This window comes from Lactuca virosa, chromosome 7, assembly GCF_052849685.1.
Source record: "Lactuca virosa cultivar CGN04683 chromosome 7, Lactuca_virosa_CGN04683_v6, whole genome shotgun sequence".
Lineage (NCBI taxonomy): Eukaryota > Viridiplantae > Streptophyta > Magnoliopsida > Asterales > Asteraceae > Lactuca > Lactuca virosa.
In genome coordinates this window covers 48,137,409-48,158,563 of record NC_136432.1, presented here as the reverse complement: position 1 = coordinate 48,158,563, position 21,155 = coordinate 48,137,409, and the positions used below count along the sequence as shown (strand labels likewise).

At 38.7% G+C, this 21,155-nt stretch overlaps 1 long non-coding RNA gene across 1 annotated transcript; it reads right to left on the bottom strand.

Annotated features, from left to right (window-relative positions):
* Positions 1-309: 309 nt before the first annotated feature.
* On the bottom strand, positions 310-1,497 carry LOC145123692 (uncharacterized). The gene is made up of 3 exons (XR_013715244.1): positions 1,320-1,497; positions 1,058-1,127; positions 310-444 (listed from the first exon to the last, which is right to left on the bottom strand). It is a non-coding gene; the product is annotated as an uncharacterized LOC145123692 (long non-coding RNA).
* Positions 1,498-21,155: the final 19,658 nt, after the last annotated feature.

Sequence of the window (21,155 nt, the reverse complement as noted above, 5' to 3'; positions counted from 1 at the left end):
TCATTTAGCACATAAAAGCATTTTAGGCACAATTCCTAAAATAAGCTAGTGCTCACACCTCACAATCATTGCTTAGCATTCTAAGTTTAAGTCTAGAAATCCTACAAATTCCTAGTTCGCTTAAACTAATGCTCTGATACCAACTGTGACATCCCCATTTTCACGGCCAGAAAAGACCGATTTTGTTTATGCTTTGTTTAAAAATAAGAGTAACATTTTAAATAAAAGTGTTGCGGAATTTGTTCCCAAAATAAAATATGATAAAGATTTATCAAAGCATTTCCGTAGAAATGTATTTCATTAAAAACCTCGGGATGTCATGTTCAATACAGATCAAAAGCATAAACAGTACAATATAAGCCTTACTACATTTATTCATATCTACAGGCCTATATCCGTAATTCTCTCATCCCAAACATCATATCTATGCTCGTGCGCCACTACCTGTAATACAAGAAACTGAGTGGGTCAGGCTTGGGAGCCTGGTGAGCACATAGGGTTTTCAACCCACAATAAATAAGTTTATTAACTTCATCAATCAACAATAACCCGATTACCCGTTCCCGTTATGCTCACATTACGTCCCTAAAACACCTATCATAAGGGACCTAGACTAAGGATCAATATCGGGATGGACACTACTGCCAAGGGGTCTCCTCAGCAATAAATGTCCTAAAGGCAACCATGAGGGGGATGGAGTACACCGGTGAACACATCGTTCACAAACACCTACAGGTTGCGAGCCTGCTAGCGTTCCACTGGACTGTCTAGAAGAGTCCGTGGTCGTCATCCATACTCCGCTAGATGACAGAATCAATAACAACAACATCGAGGCCTCTCATCATTTTATCACACATTGTCTTATTACATCTACCCATGTTTTACCCCAACATTTTTGTAGATATAAAATACATATACAGTTTAAATTATTTAAAACATGTATAAAAATCTTTCATCAGCATAGGCAGCAAGTATTCAGATAATATGCACACATAGCACGTAATTAATATAAAATACTTCATATCTATGTGTAAGATGAAAGTAACTATGCACTCACCTGATTAGGTGGTGACTCGGTATTTGAACAGCACTTCGTTATCTCAAAACAATTTTTCCTTGACCAAAACCTAGTATTAATACCACTAGAGTTTAGTTTTAACGTTAACCGTGACTAATTAATAGTCTAGCTATTATTATTATTATATAAGCGTTAAATAACACTCAATATATAAATAATAATAGCCCAAATAATTATTTTAAGGACCTAATAACATTACTATAATTATTTAAAAGTTATATTAAAAATTTCGTAGGCGTACCTTACTTACAGCGGGTTTTTCTCAAAACCGGGCTTCGCTGGAGCAGCGTTTCCGAGCCGAAAGGTTCTTTTCTCGGGACTCCGGGAGCCTCGGAACTTCCTTCGGGTGCTAGGGGGTTTACCTAGACTTTTAGGGGCTCAAGGGAGCTTAGAGAGAGAGTTTAGAGAGGGAAAGTGGAAGAGGAAAGGTGTAAGAAATGAGAGAACCCGACACTTCTATTTATAGTGAGTTGGGGCATGTGGTGGCCTTCTGGTGGTGCCACTTGTCCAAATTCTGGTGGTGTCACATGTCCAATTTCTGGTGGTGCCATGTGTCCAATTTCTGGTGGTGCCACATGTCCAATTTCTGGTGGTGCCATGTCACCCAATATCGCGTATCGGCCTCCCGTCTTAGAAAAATCATAACTCTCGCATACGAGCTCCGTTTTTGACGTTATTTATATCCACGCGAAGGCGGGAACGTAATCTACAACTTTCGTTTAGACTCCGTTGGCTAATTTTGAATTTATTTTAAAAGTTATATTTTTAACAGGCCGGGACAGGATTGGTCCGTTAAAAATTCATAACTTCTTCATCCGACGTCCGTTTTCGTCTGTCTTTTTATTGTTACGCCACAATTAAAGAGCTCTTCGATTCTCGTTTAGGTCGTGTCGGCTAAAAACTCGCTTTATCATAAATTCACTATTCACGCTTCCCGGTATCGTGCCGGTTCCGTCGTGAAACTTCGTCGGGTCATAACTTCTTCGTTATAACTCGGATTTCGGCGTTCTTTATATCTCCGGAATCCTTGTTTTGACCACTACAACTTTATGTAAAGATATCGGGCTTATCTCATATTTTAATTTTGACGCTTATTTTTATTCTTTATTAATTATACATTTATAATTAAATAATAAGCACATAAATTCACAAAATACTCAAATATTTCATTTTTATTACATCAAAAGAGTTACAATAGTTGACCTAGACTATTACATCGTCTAAAAATGCTTAGCCCCGAAACCCGGGCGTTACATAGGCTCACAAGGTTCTCAAGGAATCAAAGCAACAAGAAAGGTATGTTTTCTTACTAGTTCTTATGATTCAAGTTCCCCATGCCATGTTAGATAGGTTAAGAACCTTGGAAATCAAATTTTCATGTATCTTAGTAAAACATAGATCCAAGGTTTCTAGGGTTGCATGTACACCTTAGGAGTGTTAGAATGCTCAAAACCCTTCAGTGGTATCAGAGCCTAGGCTTGCTTTCTTGATACTTGATGCAAATTGTTGAAAAAAATCGAAAATTATGCATTCTGCTAAAGGAACTCGCCGATTCCATGGGGGGACTCGACGAGTCCATGTGTAAAATCATCCTACTCGTCGAGTAGGTTCATATACTCGACGAGTTGAATGCCCAGAGTGCAGTTTTTCGAGTTTTGCTGCTGGAAATGGACTAGAAACATTACCCTAAATTGTTTTGGTCTTATAAAACTTGTTTTAGATGGTGTAATGGTTATGCTAATCCATTTTCAATAGCTATTATCAAAATTTCAAGTCTTATATGTGTTTTTTATGATTCTTGAAATCGTTGATATGAATATTCATACACTTATGAGTTTAGAAGATCATAGGAATTATTTGCAACTTGATTGGTAGTTTAATTCTTGATCATTATGTGTTTTAATGGAATCCATAATTTGTCCTCAAGTTATGGATTACCAAAAGTCACTCTTTTAAAGTCCATTAAAGAAACACATAGGTTACATAAAATGAAAAGTCTCTCATTTTAATAAACCATTAACTCATAAGTTATGAAAGATGAAAAGTTTTGAAAGTTACAAAACTTGCCCTTATGTTTTGGAACATGTAAAGTCACTTTAAAAACTTTAGTTCCAACCCCTAGAATTTTAAAAGTTAAAATTCAACCCTTATACTTTATAATATTATAAGTTAATAATATATATATATATATATATATATATATATATATATATATATATATATATATATATATATATATATATATATATATAAGAACAAGTCGTTTTACCTTTAGTAGGCCTCATTCATGAAGCCGGTCTATAAGGGGGGGGGGTATAAGGTTGTTGCCTATAAAATGGCATCTTAATGGGTGTCCACTCTCACCCATCGCTTCCTTGACTGGTGGAGGGTCGTTAGCCGAATGGGTAGGACAATGACTTTAATCCTCATTAAAAGTATGATGAATGTAAAGTAACTAAATGTTTTATAAATTCCCAATCTTAGTTAATTTAGGAAAATGTGAATAAGGTGCTAACCCATGAAATTACACTTTACACTTTTTTTAAGTCGTTAGTGAAGCGTGTGTGGTTAACCGACATACTAACCTGGACTTAACAAGGTAGGCAAAGGGTGGCTTAAGGTTTATCATAGGTCGGTGGAGCGCGTGTGGTTAACCGGAACATCGATTGAGTGATAAACATTAAGAGTACCAAGTAATTTGCATGGTTACTTCACACATTGTTTTGTGATCCTCGGCATCCCAGTCACAAAACCTGAAGGGCACACTCGAGATTGAAACATGACATTGAAAAGTTCAATGAATCTCAAAGAATCTAGGAGTTCCAAAACCAATTAAAACCTAATAATTTATTTCATTTTTCATGGTGGAAATTGGTGAATCGTCATTCACCTACCTTCAAATATTTTATAGCTTGGATTACGGAATCCCTCTTCTAAGTTGTAAAATATTGTGTTGGGTCCTAGCCTTAATATTACATTTGGGTGTCTTATTAAGGACTATCTTTATATCTAATCTAAACTTGTCTTTCTTCTTTTCAGATGTCTTCCAACAATGCTGCTTCTGGCTCAAATCCTACCGGCTCCTTCTCTCTCATGAACCTTTGTGGGAGAGTCATCTTCGATGGATCCAACTTTATAGATTGGATCAGGAACATCAGGATGGTCACTCGGTATGAGGACAAAGAATATGTCCTCGACAAGGAGCTTAAGGAACTTGATGAGTCGTCTGCTACTCTTGAGGAGATCGCTGAATACCAGGCACATGAGAGAGATGCCACTAAGGTGGCATGTATCATGTTGGCCACAATGACAAGTGAGCTCCAAAAGTCCTATGAGGACTATTACCCTTTTGAGATGCACCAGGACTTGATGGACCGCTACCATCAGAGTGCTCGTCAAGAGCAGTATGAAATCATCTCCTCCATGATAACAACCCGAATGAAGGATGGTGAACCCATCACGGGCCACATGCAGAAAATGAAAAGGTATGTGGACCGTTTGCTGAAACTAAATGTGAACTTCCCCGAGGAGTTGGCAATTGACATCATTTTGCACTCCTTACCTTCGTGTTATAATCAATTCCGAATGACATACCACACAAACAAGGAGGAAGTTACACTCAGCAAGCTTCAAGGACTTTTGAAGACAGCAGAAAGTGGTCTTAAAGGTAAGTCGGCTGTTACTACTCCTACTCCTACCGCGTCCCATGTCTTGGTAATCGGGCAAGGCAAAGGAAAGAAGAGGAAGAGCCCTTCGAAGGGTACCAAGGGAAAGTCCCTTGATGGCTCCTCTTAAAGGGGAACCAAGAAAGGTTTTGTTACTCCTTCTGCTAACCCTAAAGAGGCTGAATGCTTCTATTGCCATGAAAAGTCGCACCGGAAGCGAAACTGCCCAAAGTACCTGCAACGTGTTAAGGATGGGAAAGTAAAACCCAACCATGCAGGTATATACACTATATTGTCTAATACCTCACCCTATTCTAATTCTTGGGTCCTTGATACAGGTTGTGGTATTCACATATGTTCTGATTTGCAGGGACTAAGAAGAAGTGAGAATGTGGAGCATGGGAAGATAAACTTGATCATGGGGAATAGGAAAGTTACACCTGTCACCAAGATTGGAGTTTACTCTTTGTTGCTAAGTGGTGGGTTAACATTAGAATTGAATAAATGTTGTTACTCGTCTGAAATGGCGAGAAATATTATTTCCTTTCATGGTTTGTACAAACAAGGTTTTACCTTTTCGTTTGATAATGAATGTGGTGGTATTAATGCTTTCTTTAATAATGTTCTTTATTTTAAAGCATTACCTTGTGATGGTGTGTATGAAACTGTGTCGGTTGTAGATAACCTAGGAAATAATGTGTTGTGTATCGATTCTTCCACTAGCTTTGGATAAAGCATCATTATGGCATTGTCATCTTTGACATGTAAGCAAGAAACGCATAGGCCAACTCCAAAAGGATGGAGTCTTGGAGTCATTTAACCTAAAATCAGATGATAGTTGTGAATCTTGTTTACTTGGAAAAATGACAAAGTCACCCTTCACTGGTACTTGTGCTAGGGATGAGGGTTTGTTGGACCTCATACATACTGATGTGTGTGGACCCTTCAGAACCACCACAAGAGATGCTAATCGCTTCTATGTGACTTTTACTGATGATTTTAGTAGATATGGATATGTCTACTTAATCAAGCATAAGTCAGCAACCTTTGAAAAGTTCAAGGAGTTTAAACAGGAAGTCGAGAATCAGTTGGGCAGGAACATTAAGATGCTTCGATCCGATCGAGGTGGTGAGTATCTTAGTACAGAGTTCTTTGACTGTATTAAGGAATGTGGGATTGTCTCACAATTGACACCTCCCAGAACACCACAGCTTAATGGTGTGGCTGAGAGGCGCAATCGAACCTTGTTGGATATGGTTCGTTCCATGATGAGTCGAGCTTCGCTACCAATCTCATTTTAGGGGTATGCCTTAGAGACTGCCACCCATATCCTTAATCTAGTCCCTACAAAGAAAGTTTCCAAAACACCTCACGAGATGTGGACTGGAAAAGTTCCCAATCTAGATCACATCAAGATCTGGGGTTGCGAGGCTTTCGTAAGGCGTGAGACTCACGATAAGCTCGAACCTCGAAGTGAGAGGTGTATTTTCATCGGCTACCCATAGAGATCCTTTGGTTACCTCTTCTACAGACCCAGTGATAATGTGGTCTTTGTAGCAAGGAGAGGAGTCTTTCGAGAGAGAGAGAGAGTTCATAAGCCAAGGAAACAGTGGGAGGCAAATTGACCTTGAAGAAATTCAAGAGTCAAGTGGTGAAGGAACCTCAAACCCTAGTAATCAACCTGAGGAGGAAACTCCTGTTGATCCGACAGATGAGTCTGTACCTGTGAGGCGTTCCACGAGAGTTAGGAATGCACCTGAGCATTACTATGGTTTCCATATTACTGTGGAAGGTGATACACTTATCAGTGATAACACACTGGTAAGTCTGGATGAACCTAACAGCTACACGGAAGCCATGGCAGGCCCTAAGGCTGCTAAATGGAAAGAGGCTATGGACAGCGAGATACAGTCCATGTATGACAATCAAGTTTGGAACTTGGTTGACAATGTACCAGGTCGTCAGACAGTCGGGTGCAAATGGATCTTCAAGAAGAAGACTGACATGGATGGTAATGTACACACTTATACGGCGCGACTCGTTACAAAGGGCTTTTCTTATACTCCGGGAGTTGATTATGATGAGACCTTTTCACCAGTAGCGAAGATTAAGTCTATTAGGGTTATGTTAGCCATTGCTACATTTCATGACTATGAAATATGGCAAATGAATGTCAAAACCGCTTTCCTTAATGGAAAGTTGGCTGAGTATGTTTACATGAGTCAGCCAGAGGGTTTTGTCAGTACAGAGTACCCTAATAGAGTGTGTAAGCTTGAGAAATCCATCTATGGATTGAAACAAGCACCTCGCAGATGAAATCTTTGTTTCGATGAGAAAGTCAAAGAGTTTGGCTTTTCGAGGAGTGAAGATGAGTCCTGTGTATATGTCAAGACTGATAAGGATAATTTCCGCTCTCAGTCAGGCTGGGTCTTTACCTTAAATGGAGGAGCAATTTCTTGGAAAATTTCCAAGCAGGAGACAGTGGCTGATTCAACTTGCGAATAAAAGTATATAGCGGCAAGCGAGGCAGCAAAGGAGGCTATATGGCTAAAGAACTTCATTGGAGACCTTGGGGTTGTACCAGCTATAAAGGAGCCTATGGAGATTTTCTGTGATAGTGAAAGTGTAGTTGCCTTAGCCAAGGAACCAAGGGATCACGGGAGATCCAGACACATCGACAGAAAATACCATTTCATCAGACATCGAATAGAAGAAGGACTCCTCGTTGCAAAGAGGGTATCATCGGATGAGAACCCAGCAGATCCCCTCACGAAGGGACTGGGTAGGGTTAAGCATCTCCAGCATTTGAGACACATAGGGCTGAAGGATGATATTAGTTTTAGTAGTTAGATAGCTTTGAAATTTGTAAAGTGTAATTGACATTTGATGATAAATAAAAGTTTTTGTTTATTTATAAGTAAAGTGTTGCTATCTTGTGTCAATCGTTTACTATCATTTCATTTTGCATGTTTTGACTTCCAGAATAATTATGTTATGGTATATCATATTATTCAAATTCTCCACAGTCGGTCGTATGTTGGAAGTAGATATGAATCAAGACTGTCATGAGTTGGCTTGTAGATGTATAACATGTTGGACATAGCAATAGTTGCTACAACACTCATGAGTGCTCATAAGTTCTGAGTATTGGATTCAACCCACGCTCACTTGCATCACTTCATGGAATTTATCTCGAGTGATCGTGAGACGGTAATATCATATAAGTCTTCAAACCTAGAGATATGAGTTCTTAACTATGAGTTGGTTATACATTGATTGTACGAAAATGCATTGGTAACTCGATGTTATAAAACGTGCCTTTGTGTATAATTCAGCAAGTAGTAGAACAAGCATATAAGTCAAAGTTTATCTGTTCCTTCTTGGATTAAAAGCGATATCTGGGCCCCTCGATGATTTTGTTGTGACCTATGTACCGGTCCCGGTCAGAACTAAATTGTTCGATTAAGTTCTAATTAAAACAAATCGGAAATCGGGAAACAAACTGCTGGACAATAAGTAAGACATTGTTCCATGTATTTGTCTGGCTGATATCTAGAACAGAGGATTATATGATCATTTATCTTAAATGGCATACATCATCATCTCAGTTCCGCGAGACCTTGAAAGAGCTACGATTACTGATCGGTTCCTGAAGTCATACTTGCAGTTATAGTTATTAGACTTATCCAAGTGGGATAATGTTGGATAAGGTGTCTAAGTCCATAACTATTTCCGGTATGTACTTAACCCGGTTAGCATGGTCCATTTGGGTTGCATGGCATTGCAATACTTGGATCGACCAAATGAGAGAAAGGACACTTAAGGTTTATTTATATATTATAAGTTCTAATATATTAATAATATTATTTGATTAGTATTGATCAAGAATTAATTTGGAATTAATTAAGTAATCAAAAAGAGACTAATTAAATATATGGGGTTGATTGTGTAAATCATCCATTCTTGTATAGTGGGCTAATGATCCATGGTTTATATGAATTGGGCTAACACCCATAAGGTGCTCCATGGATAGTCCATGGAGGTTATAAACCCATGGATCATGGAATATGAAAATCCATGCACATTAGGGTTTACATGGAGTAACCCTACATGTGGCACACTATATAAGAAGCCCTATGGTAAGCAAAATCGGCCACTAGGTGAAGAACAAGAGGGCTAGCCGATTTTAAGTGATAAGTGTCATCTCTCAAGGTTATTCAAAGTATTGTGGTGTTGTGTGAGACATTTGAGGCATCGCACTTGAGGTGCTAGGCTCACAAGGTTATCAAGAAATCAAAGCAACAAGAAAGGTATGTTTTCTTACTAGTTCTTATGATTCAAGTTCCCCATGCCATGTTAGATAGCTTAAGAACCTTGGAAATCAAATTTGCATGTATCTTAGTGAAACATAGATCCAAGGTTTCTAGGGTTGCATGTACACCTTAGGAGTGTTAGAATGCTCAAAAACCTTCAAAAACAACCTCCCCAAGTCAACCGAAATCAATCAGAACCCTCCGACCGAAGGAAGACCGAAGTTGCAAAACCACTTCTGCCTCTCTGAAACCTGGAATCTATGTTGGTCTGTCCCCCCGACAGACCGCCGTATATCATTATATCAATCGCTCATCGAATAACCTACCCGACTACACTCCTAACCCTGATTATCTTGATGCGACTAATGCAAATGATTTGTTGGCCATAATCAGCTGCTGAACACTCATTCCTGACATATCAATCTATCCTGACCCAACGGAGGGGTCACCTTGCACCAAAGACCCACCACCGATACTACTATCAGAACCCATCAAAAGAATGGAGCTCAATACTCTGCCCTACGACACTAAAAGAATGACATGTCGATCCGCATGGAAACCGAAACTCTACACTAGGTCTGACCTCCCATCGGACAGAACCATTCTACTACCAAAACCAGGACGTTTCAGCTCCGACCCCGAACTGAATGACCATGCCCGACCGGAACTATCCGCTGATATCCGCAACATAAGCCCTAGCTATCTCCAAATGCTTAACACTAAATCCGAATACAAGATCGACTCCCGGCCCAAAAGTGGAACCGCCACAGGCTACACTTAGCACATTCAGCAATACGACCCAACAGTCGTTCAATCCAACAGATCTATCTCACCTAATCACATTGTACACACAATCACTAGATTTGCTTTACCCCAAGCGAATATTATAACTGATCTGTAGTCACTTATCACCCCCGACCTCTGTCTTCTACCACTTACTAATTCCGTGTGTGCTATGGTCCTTCCCAAGCCAACCGAACCGACCCACCCATGTCTAAAACATCAGATGGAAACCATAACCACTCAAAATGAAATACATCTGAAAATCCGAAATCCCAACCTTCTTATCCTTTACACAGATAGAGCCAAACTCGAGCACAAGAGTCTGGTTCGACAGAAAAAAATGAAACCACTCATATTCGATTTGATACTCAACTCATGACCCGAGATCCACGAATCTACGCATGCATTACACTCCAACCCTTCGGACCTGCGACAACCCCTCCCTAAATCAAGATATAATGGTTCTTGAGTATCGCTGAGACCTTAGTCTCGCACCTGGTCTGGCCACCAGGTTCCTAAAGACTCGAATGGTAATGCTACCCAATCCTAAGAGCCCTTCTGCATCACATACTGACTACTGAATGCTACGACTCCCTACAGTCTTACAACACTTTCTTGCTGACTAGTAAATGCTACGGCTCCCCGCAGTCTTACAACACTCTCTCACTGAATAGTGAATGCTACAGCTCCCCGCAGTCTTATAACACTCTCTCACTAACTAGTGAATGTTACGGCGCCCCGCAGTCTTACAACACTCTTTCACTGACTAGTGAATGCTACGGCTCCCCGCAGTCTTATCACGCTCTCTTACTGACTAGTGAATGCTACGACTCCCTGCAGTATTATCACGCTCACGTACTCGCCATGGGCTCACCCCACGGTCTTTCCTGACAGTCCTAAGTGATTACTCCCACTTGGATTCATCCACTCTCTCTTACAACCCTGCAACCACTAGATTACCGAACAATCCCACAATCTCATTATCAAGCCATCACCATACCGAGTTCACTGAACTCATACTCTGTGACCCAACTTAAATAGGTGCACACACCTACTCAGATTAAGCATTATTACTCTTGATAAAGATGGTCGCATACAAAGCATCTTCCCTCAATACAAATCTACACCCTTGGAAAATCCCCGTCTGGCGATAATTAACTGATGGGTCCACGACTGGAATAGATAGTAGTCGTTCGATGTTCCACTTGTCGTCTAACAACCTGAGTCGTATAATAATCCAACAATTTAGGGCATCATACTCGGATACCACGATACACCATCACAGGATCTCACGATTGCTTGCCACGACCATTGATCTTAACCTTACACAACTCGAAACCTTTGAAGTAATCCAACTCATAATTTGAAGTACGGAGAAATCGTCACTGACTGAGAACGCGTTGACGACAATCCAAAAACCCATCCTCTACTGATCAAAACCCATGCGAAACTACACAGACCGGTTATGAAGTTGATCAATTGTTGTCCCTCCTGGAGTATAGATAGCAATCTATACGTTGAACTAGCAAATCTCTCAACAATCGAAACTTGACCTCAATGACCCAACCTCCTCGAAACTCGAACATTGGCGAACCCGAAAGAAACACTGACCACAATAAGATCCTTGACCAACGGCTACCAACTGTGAAGACACTCATTCTTTCCTGAGCACATACAACATGCATCATCTCGCTTTGTACCTTGTCTTGACTACCACTAGACCCAAATCTCATATACCCGGACCATAGATCTCCATAACCTAATCTTCTGAACCGTAACTTAACAGATTGATGATCTTCACAACAGGATACCCAGTTCTCCCCCACTTAGGGTTTGAACCATAGCCAATTGGCATACCAAACAGACCACACTACAAACTGGCTCACCAGATATACCATATCCGACTCTTGGAACGTACCACGCAACACACGATGACCTTCCAGATAAGGACCAAGCAACTCCAAGTATTCCGAATCTCAGATGGAAACCTTAGAAACTTCCCAATGTGACTGCCCCCAGTCACCCAGAATCTCATTCGGCTGCAAGGACAAATATTTTGACAATCCCATAATAACATTGACTCTTTATCTGGAATAATGGTCTATCGCACACTTAATTCTCTGAATCCTCAACCAACACCCCATCGCAAGAATCGACATAGAAATAGGAGACCTCACTCTCATAGTAGATTTGCAGTATAGAAAACGCATGTCGTCCTTCCGATATACTCCTCCTGATTACCTGAAACAGTTGCTTGAATGCTACTTACCAACTCAATCAAAGCATATCCTTGTCCTTGTCGATCACAGTCCCCACTGATGACTCTCTTACGATATAAGAAATAACTCAGGGTACTCATACCACAAAAATCCCCTTGGTGATAATACCGCAACCATCTGGTACCTCATAGGGTCTTCCTCTAATCTTTGAAATCAGATGCTCACTCACCCTTCCTTCCAAAACGGAAAGTGGGATAAATATAATCCTTGTCATAGATATTGCCATCACAATCCATCAGCCGATCTCTCAACTTAGAATGTAATCCTCAACAACGCATCATCTCCATTTCCTTTATGAGTCCTGCGACTCCAACTGGCACCTCACCAGTCAAATCCATCGAGACCGAAACTCAAATTTTTTCTCGCAAGGTATACTCCATTTAAGCTCGACTGACATGGCCATCTGGCCTCACAATTCACCTTACTCACTCTCAGTCTGAACAACCACAACCGGATAACCGGTAAAGATGGAAACACACTCCGCCACGAATCATGGTACCCAAACCATGTTATCTCCCCTCAACCTGCTACTTAGAACCTTTGGATTTCTCCTTGTTTCTAGTATGGGTCCTCTGCTTTCAGTTGTATGGGCCCAATACTACCTTCCACATATACCCATACTTTCCTCAAGGATCATCCCAAATTTCCTAAGTAGCTGCTCAACCTTCCCTTATCGATCAATCCCATTCCACATGCTCGCTCCCTTGCAAATACTCACCGCTAAACAGTGCACTCATCGGACTAAAATTACTCCCTAGAATCTCCTAGGTTCCCACACTTCTCTGCCATCAACTCCCGAAGAACTCCTCGCAATGTCAATTACCTATTGCATGAATACAATCATATGCAACAAAACTCGGATAATCCTTTGAGTAACAGACTCATCCCTACAGTGGTTGGACTCAGACGAGAGCTGCGTAGCAGGGTCAAATCTGTCACTCTGAGATTATCCAACCTTTTCCACATGTGACTTGACATATTCACTCAATAGCTAACTCGCATCACTCATGAGTTCCACAAAGCACAAAGCAAGCAACATTCGAGCATCGAGCAGTCTCCACCAGCACATAAAACTACTCTAGCGTACAACTCCAATTGCTCTATCCACAGCACAAGGGCATCACCGAACTCAGGCAATCCTACCTCACAACTCCTAGAGATCGCTAACCATAATCATGCAACTCTACTAGCTCATATATCGGCATAAAGACATCTCTCCTAAGCAGGTACAATAGCATGAAATACTGAGCAGATTCTTAGCCCAAAACTAGCATGCACTTCTATCAGCTCATAATAACAACTCATCACAACACATAATCAAGTAAGGGTATTTTAGGAAATCACCGCTCGGGCTCTGGTTGATTGTACACACTGCTTCGTCTTGCTTTCCTCTGAAAAGTTCTTTGCTCATTTAGAAAATCATTTCTTTTTGAAAATTTATCAACTCCTTGGTTTGAGTCCAGACATACCCGAGGGTGCATCCGAATCCCTAAAACCAAGGCTCTGATACCAACTTATAACACTCTAAATTTGAAAACAAAATTTTCATTTTTAAAAGTTCACACAAAACATACTTAAACATTTCCCATGTCAAATTGAATTTTTCTCAAACACAAAACATCACAAATTGTTTGTCAAATATCCCAGAATCCACATAAACTCAAATCATCAAGCTGGTGTGTAAAATCATGCTGACGCCTTCCCGCGATCTTGAGATGTACCTAAAACACATTTAACTCAACACGGTAAGCACGAAGCTTAGTGAGTTCCCTAAAATAACACATACACAAATATTAGCCTCTCATGGCTAAATTTCGATAAGGACCCTCCGATCATGTGTCTCAGTGAAGACCCTTTGGTCTCACTTCTCGGTATGGACCCTCTGGTCATAACTCAATATATACACAGAATGATATCACAACATAGGTCACAAAGACTGAATGCATAATAACACATATCTCAGCATAAGCAAATAAGCAAATAAGACCCTCCGGTCAATAACACGAATAAGACCCTTCGAGCAATAACACGAATAAGACCCTCCGGTCACACATAAATAAGACCCTCTGTTCACGCATGCATTACCACACAGGTAAGTATAGCGAGAAGACTCACCTCCTGAAGTAAAGCAAGTAAATCCCACACCCGAACTCCCGGTCTAGACTTCGCCTAACATATGTCACATATATCTCTAATTAATGATTGACATAAACTCAGATCATCAAGTTGGTGTGTACAATCATGTCGATGCCTTTCCACGATCCTGAGATGTACCTGAAACACATTTAAATCAGCACGGTAATCACGAAGCTTAGTGAGTTCCCCAAAATACCACATACACAAATATTAGCCTCTCATGGATATATCTTGATAAGGACCCTCCTGTCATGTGTCTCAGTGAAGACCCTTCGGTCTCACTTCTCGGTATGGACCCTCTGGTCATAACTCAATATATACACAGAATGATATCACAGCATAGGTCACAAAGACATAATGCATAATAACACATATCTCAGTATAAGCAAATAAGCAAATAAGACCCTCCGGTCAATAACACGAATAAGACCCTCCGGTTAAAACATGAATAAGACCCTATGGACACACATAAATAAAACCCTCTGGTCACGCATGCATTACCACATAGGTAAGTATAGCGAGAAGATTCACCTCGTGAAGTAAAGCAAGTAAATCCCACACCCGAACTGTCGGTCTAGACTCCGCCTAACATATGTCACATATATCTCTAATTAATGATTGACACGAACAACCCTTACAATATTAGACCAAGTTTCTTTATAAATCCCCAGGAGGGTAAAAGACCACTTTGCCCCTCAAAAGTCCATTTCTTGACCAAAACCCTACAGTCAAGGAAAGTCAACAGTCAAGGTCAATAGTCCATGTTAACCTAACTCGACGAGTGTATATACCCGAATTGTCAAGTTCCTTCAGTTATCAGAAAATCATGAAAAACCCCAACCAACTCGTCGAGTTATCTCATCAACTGGCCGAATTCGCTCAGTATCCAGGAAGCGAAAAAACCCGTTCCAACTCGTCGAGTTTCTCCCAGTCTTATTTCCTTCAGACACTTTTTAGCAAAACCAAAGCTCCAAATTATATATCTGGTCCCTTAGGACTGAAATACCATGTAAAGTTGATGACTTTACGTGTATGCATGACATAAAGGGGCTAAAACACTCACAGAATGCATGTTATGGGACTTAGAGCATGAAGGAGGGCCAAGAATTGATAAAGTTGGCAACTTTAAGTCCATAGAGGCCCTAAGATGTCCAAATCTGAAGTTATAACATCACAATATGCTCAAACCCAAGCATGGTCCCAAAACAAGCTAATAATGGCCCTAAACTTCCAAAAGAAGAGATCTAACAAAGAGGTGATCAAGGTATCAGGTTTATACCTTCTAATCGCTTCAACAACACTGAAAATCCCAGATCCAAGGCTTCTCCCTTCAACTTTGCACCAAGAACTTCAACTCCTTCAATAAAAGCAGCCAAGAACATTCTTTGAACTCTCACATACTAGAAATGGAAGATGAGGCGCGATTTAGGGTTTCTCTGGACTGAGGGGACGATGAGGGAGACCATCCATAAGCCATAAGATTCTTTAAATAGGGTGAAAACCCTAAAAATTAGGGTTTCATGTTCTGACTCCAACTCGTCGCGTTAGGGTCCTCCAACTCGTCGAGTAGGCTTTATAAATCACGCGGCCTCCTTGGTTTCTACACGACGAGTTAGGGCCTACCAACTCGTCGAGTAGGTCCTATAATATGAATAAAACCCTAAAATCTCATACCTGGGAATTGGGATGTTACAAATTATACCTGGATTGGAGGTCGCATAAGAGAGAATTGATTGAAGCAAACTCTTATATAGCCGAGACATGTAGCGAAAATAAAACCGATTTGCAGTTTCTGGCTTTGATCTTGACGGAGGTTGTAGAACGTGGGAAGAAGACATCGTAGGGAGAAGAAGGAGGAGGGTCGTCGAAACCGATTGCTGAAACTGCACACAACCGTAAATATTGAGTTTAAGCGGTTGAGATTAAAACTTTCATGAGTTTCAACAGCGGTGATATGGATGACGGTTTTCGACTCACCGTCGTCCATAGTATTAATAATTAATCTCCAATCCTTTGAATCCTTCCTTGGCGCAAACAGTGTAGAGATTAGGCAACAAGTTCACATCACACACACACATCCAAGAACAATACAAGATGAATATGGGATAACCAAAAGATCCTTCAATTCCAGCACTATCTGTTTCTCTATAGGCTTCTGAAAGTTCTTTCCACCTCCTATCAAGATTGCAGCAAAAGACTTGTTGTTGTCCCGATCCACAATCGGGTTAATAATGTATGATTTAGACTCATTCCCACACATAGATGTTTTATCTGGACGTTCACTTTTATTAAACAGTGCCATATTTGCAAACAGGTGGAAACTTGCAATCCAAATGGTTCGTAAATTTTGTATCAAACGATCGGCATCCTGTACTCGCATGAATCTAATAAAAGCAAACCTTTTACATTGTTTTGACAACTTTCTAGCCAAATAAATATCCAAGATTGTTCCATACTTTTACAAATCCTCCAAAGCTCCGTCATACTCGTCGCTTTCGGAAAATTAGTCACATACACCGATGTCGACATAGGTTTAATCATTTTTTGATTAGGGTTGGCGTTTCTATTCTCATTGACTCCAAAACTCCATTGCCAGTCGGCATGGTTCTTCGATTTCCCCTTGTCCATGGACGGGTCATAAGTCGCAATCGAAACGACCTATCAAACAAATCTCGATCATCGGAAATCCACTGGTCAATGGTGGTCAACACAATCCCCAGATGGCGATAGGGTTTCTATTTGACGTTATGCAATTATTTGTCAAAAATTGATGCTCTATCACTTAATGTTGCAGAAAAAATATGGGCATTTTGAATATATGTTTGTGAAAAATCACATAGAGTAGAGACTAATGTGATTAAATGAGTAGTATAGAAAGGCTATATAGGTATGTGTGACTTCTCAACCTCTTATGTCATGTCAATAAAAAGATGGAACATCTTGATGTAAATGAATTTTACAAATATTTTGAATATATGTTTGTGAAATACATCTTTTGTTAATTTGGAATTTTGACTTTGTTTCTATTAATGAGCAAATGGATATTTAGTTTGCTTCATTGACTATATGTTTGTAAAATAGGTCTTTTAGTGTTGCTCTCAAGCTTGGCTGTTTTTTTAGTTGGCTTTTGATTTCATCTATCAAGCTTGAATGCCTGAAGTGCTGAAGTGCTCTGTATCCTCTAGTTGTTTGTTGTTGTCCTGTGTCCCATGGAAGTCTAAAGTCCATTGCTTTCTAAATGGTTTGCTTTTTGTCCTTGTTGGTGGATGCTCTCAAGATTAGTTTGATAAAGTTTGGCGTTGGATCTCATCCATCTCGATTGAATGATGTGAATACTCTACTGATCTTCTACTCTACTGATCTTCTATTTTTCTATTGTCATGTTCCCTTTCAAAAGCCCAAAGTTTGCCACATTCTAATTGGATTGATCTTAATTTTCGTGGTGGTGTTTTTGTTGCTGCTATACTTATGATTCTCACATTGTGCTAAAAAATGTTTGATTCTATTCTTGGGGTTTGGGCCTTCCCCGGTGCTTTTTCAAGAATCTTGTGTTTCATCTGTTACTTATGTTATGTTATGTATTTATTAGACTCCAAATTTGATCCACATCAAAATAATGAGTTGTATGTATGCAACTTGATTAAGCTTAGGATTCTAATAACATCGAACCTAAACTTCAATTATTATTGGGGTATAAAAAACAAGAGCATGAAAAAAAATATGATCTTTCTATTTTGTTCGTTGTATATTTGTATTGTGTGTAATAAAATTTGAACGTCTTTTAACAACCTGCAAAATATTTGTTTTTGCAATTATAATATGTTCTTAAAATATACAAAAGACACATCCTAATAAACAAAACCTAAAAATGTTACATGTCAGTTTTCTTCCTTGTCTCTTTGACATGTGACACTTTTATATGATTTCTACTATTTCCTTTTTTAGTAATAAATCAATTTCAATTCAAAATTTGAAAAAACAAATTCCTATCCTAATAACATTTTCAAAACATATGGTAAAATATTATGTTTATTTTATTTAACAAATTAATTCATAATTACTTACAATCGACAATACGTTGATATTTTTTTTGGCATTTCTTATTTTTTTTTCTTATCTATATACTAATTTTAAATATACCGACCGTGGTTTCCATGAGTTATAACCTATAAAAAAGTATAGATTTGTCCACGTGTTATTTTCTCCTAATTTACATTTTTTTCACATGAAATATGAAAATTACCCATGCCATGTATTATATCGATTCCCACTTAGAAAATTGAATCAAAGAAATTTTGTGTATCACAACCGGTGTGATATCTCTCGTGATATTTGGAATTGATATTTGAGCTACAAACCAAGGATTGCTTATTAAAAATTGATTACAGCAAATTTAAAAACACTTTCTTCTCTCATTCACGGTTTTGTAGAAAGATGAAAACAATTGATACTTTCCAAAATCATGCCAAGAAATTAGGTTTGAAATGACCAGGATTTTCGTCTTGGTTACCAAATCACCTTATTGTAGATATCTCCTTTTATAGGTTGCCTTACCCATTGATGTTAACCTACAATACATTTTTCTTCTGCGTATTGGATGTGTATTGGATGTTGACCTAGACGAATTGAAGACTTGCACTTTCGAGTTGTTAATCTCGATTTGAAACCTGTAATCTTCCTCTTTAGTTTTTTCAATTCATTGTTTTAATTATGGTTTCTTGACAAATGTGTCACCGCTTTGAAATCTTAACTAAGTGGTTCATGTCATCTCCTACTATGGAGTCGCATCATGATTTGTCGGCTTCTACCGGCTTCTAGTAACGACTTTGAACATTTCTAGATTGTTTGTTCTAATATCTTTCTTTTTGGATGAATTAAAGGCTAATGTATTTTAATTTTAATTGAGAAAGATCCATGTTTCTTTCTCATTGATTTTATTCCATAATTGATTTTTTGCTGCTATATATATCGGCTTGATGATAGTTTAAGGTTTTGACTGGTCTGTTTTAAAGACGCCAACAAGCTTTATTGGGTATGGTTTAATAGGAGCTGAAGATGGTGAATTGAATCCTAAGGATTCTCAAAAGCTTCTACTTATTCTTTCTTTCTTTCTAAGGTTTGGAACATTTTCAAATTCAGTTCCATTCGTCTAATTTAGATTTTTTTGCCTTATTTTATTTTCAATATCTATATTTAATTAGTAAGTTTTCATTTCAATTGAATTGTTGAATAATTTGCGTATAAATGCTACTGGAGATTGAAACTGGACCTTATTATTTTTTATTACCGGCCGGTTAAATAAATGTGGCAGACAAAAAAAAATTGCTATCAATGAAATCAAGGGTGTTGATGGTTAAGATGTTGATATTCCAGAAAAAAATGGAATGACAACAATCTTGTAAAATAATAAAGTTTTCAGTTTTCAAATAATCTTTGAAATCAAACCAATAATTGAAAGTGAAAATGTTACATTTGGTTGTCTGATAGTGTGTTTAAATCAATTTTTATCAAATATTATCTTGATTGTTATCTTGATTGATATGTTACCTCTTAATTGGTCAAATCTCCTAAACTTCTGATTTTGGTCAACATGTCATAGCAGATGATGTATATGGAACTTCATTGGAGGAACATCATCTTAGGTATACATTAAAACTACAATGCTGTAATTGGGAAGCCATGATCTATATGTGTATGTTTTTCTCAATATTTGTGTGTAAAACAAATTTCTTCCCAATTGTAGCAATTTACTTTCAAAGTACAATGTTATAATTGAGAATCCATTATCTGCCAATGTAAAAATCAATTCAGATGAAAAGTATTCAAATCACACACCCAAACAATGTTCATCATCAATAGAAATGTTTCAAATTTATGTTCAACTTAAATACAAATTTAGTTTAATTTTTTTTACTATAAAAGTTAAATTAAGCTTAGAAGGGCAATTCTATGACTTAGAAGTCAAATACTAAGTTCAGATGGTATTTCTATTAAGGTAAACTACATCATATTGCTTCATATATGAAATTCAGGACGCATACCACTACAAGAAAGGCGAGCATTAGCACAGTGTCGACAACACCCGATAGTGGCGACATGTAATTGATGCGTTACATGTCGCCGCTAATGCCCGCACAGTGTCGATCCGCATCAAATGAACCATGTCCGTTCGATCTACATTTAATCTAACGGTTGGAAATGAGTAAAAAAGGTGGTTGGCTGTGATTCAGTTCGTTTTGTGGGTGACAGAAGACAGTAAAGGTGGTTGTGACCTTGTCTTGTTGTTCGGTGGAAAAGTGCTCTCAGAACAAGCTTGATTAAAGAGGTTGGGTTGTCAAAAGGAAAATAGGATGTAATTAGTTAAAGAAGGAGGTTCGATGACGTATCAAGTTCTGGTTTTGTCTCCAACAAATTTGTCAAAAGGAAAAGATGATTTATTAACTTAAATCATCAAAGATTAATCGTATCGTTATGTGACAACCTGAAATTTCAATCTTGTACAAACCATTCAATCCAATCAAAGTTAGACTTGCTTCTACTAACTTTTAGCACTGTTTTGAGTCTATTTGAGTATCCCGAGCCTAGTTTATCAAAGGAATAAGTGAATGGAAGTGTCAATTGAAGTTGTAACCCATCAACCATGCCATAAACCCTCAAAAGAGGAGTTTATGGCCATGGGTTTACGTCCGTAAACACATGGAGGCCGTAAACTCCCTACTACATATACGACCCTTAGTCATTTTTCATCCATTCTTCACTTTTCCAAGCCTAGAACTCGAATTCTCTCTCAAGGATCTTGAAGATTTTGCTCCAAATCTTCAAAACGGTAAGTGAATCCTTCCATATTTGAGTTAATACATCTCTTCTCTTTGATTCACCCTTGATTTCATCCATGAAATCT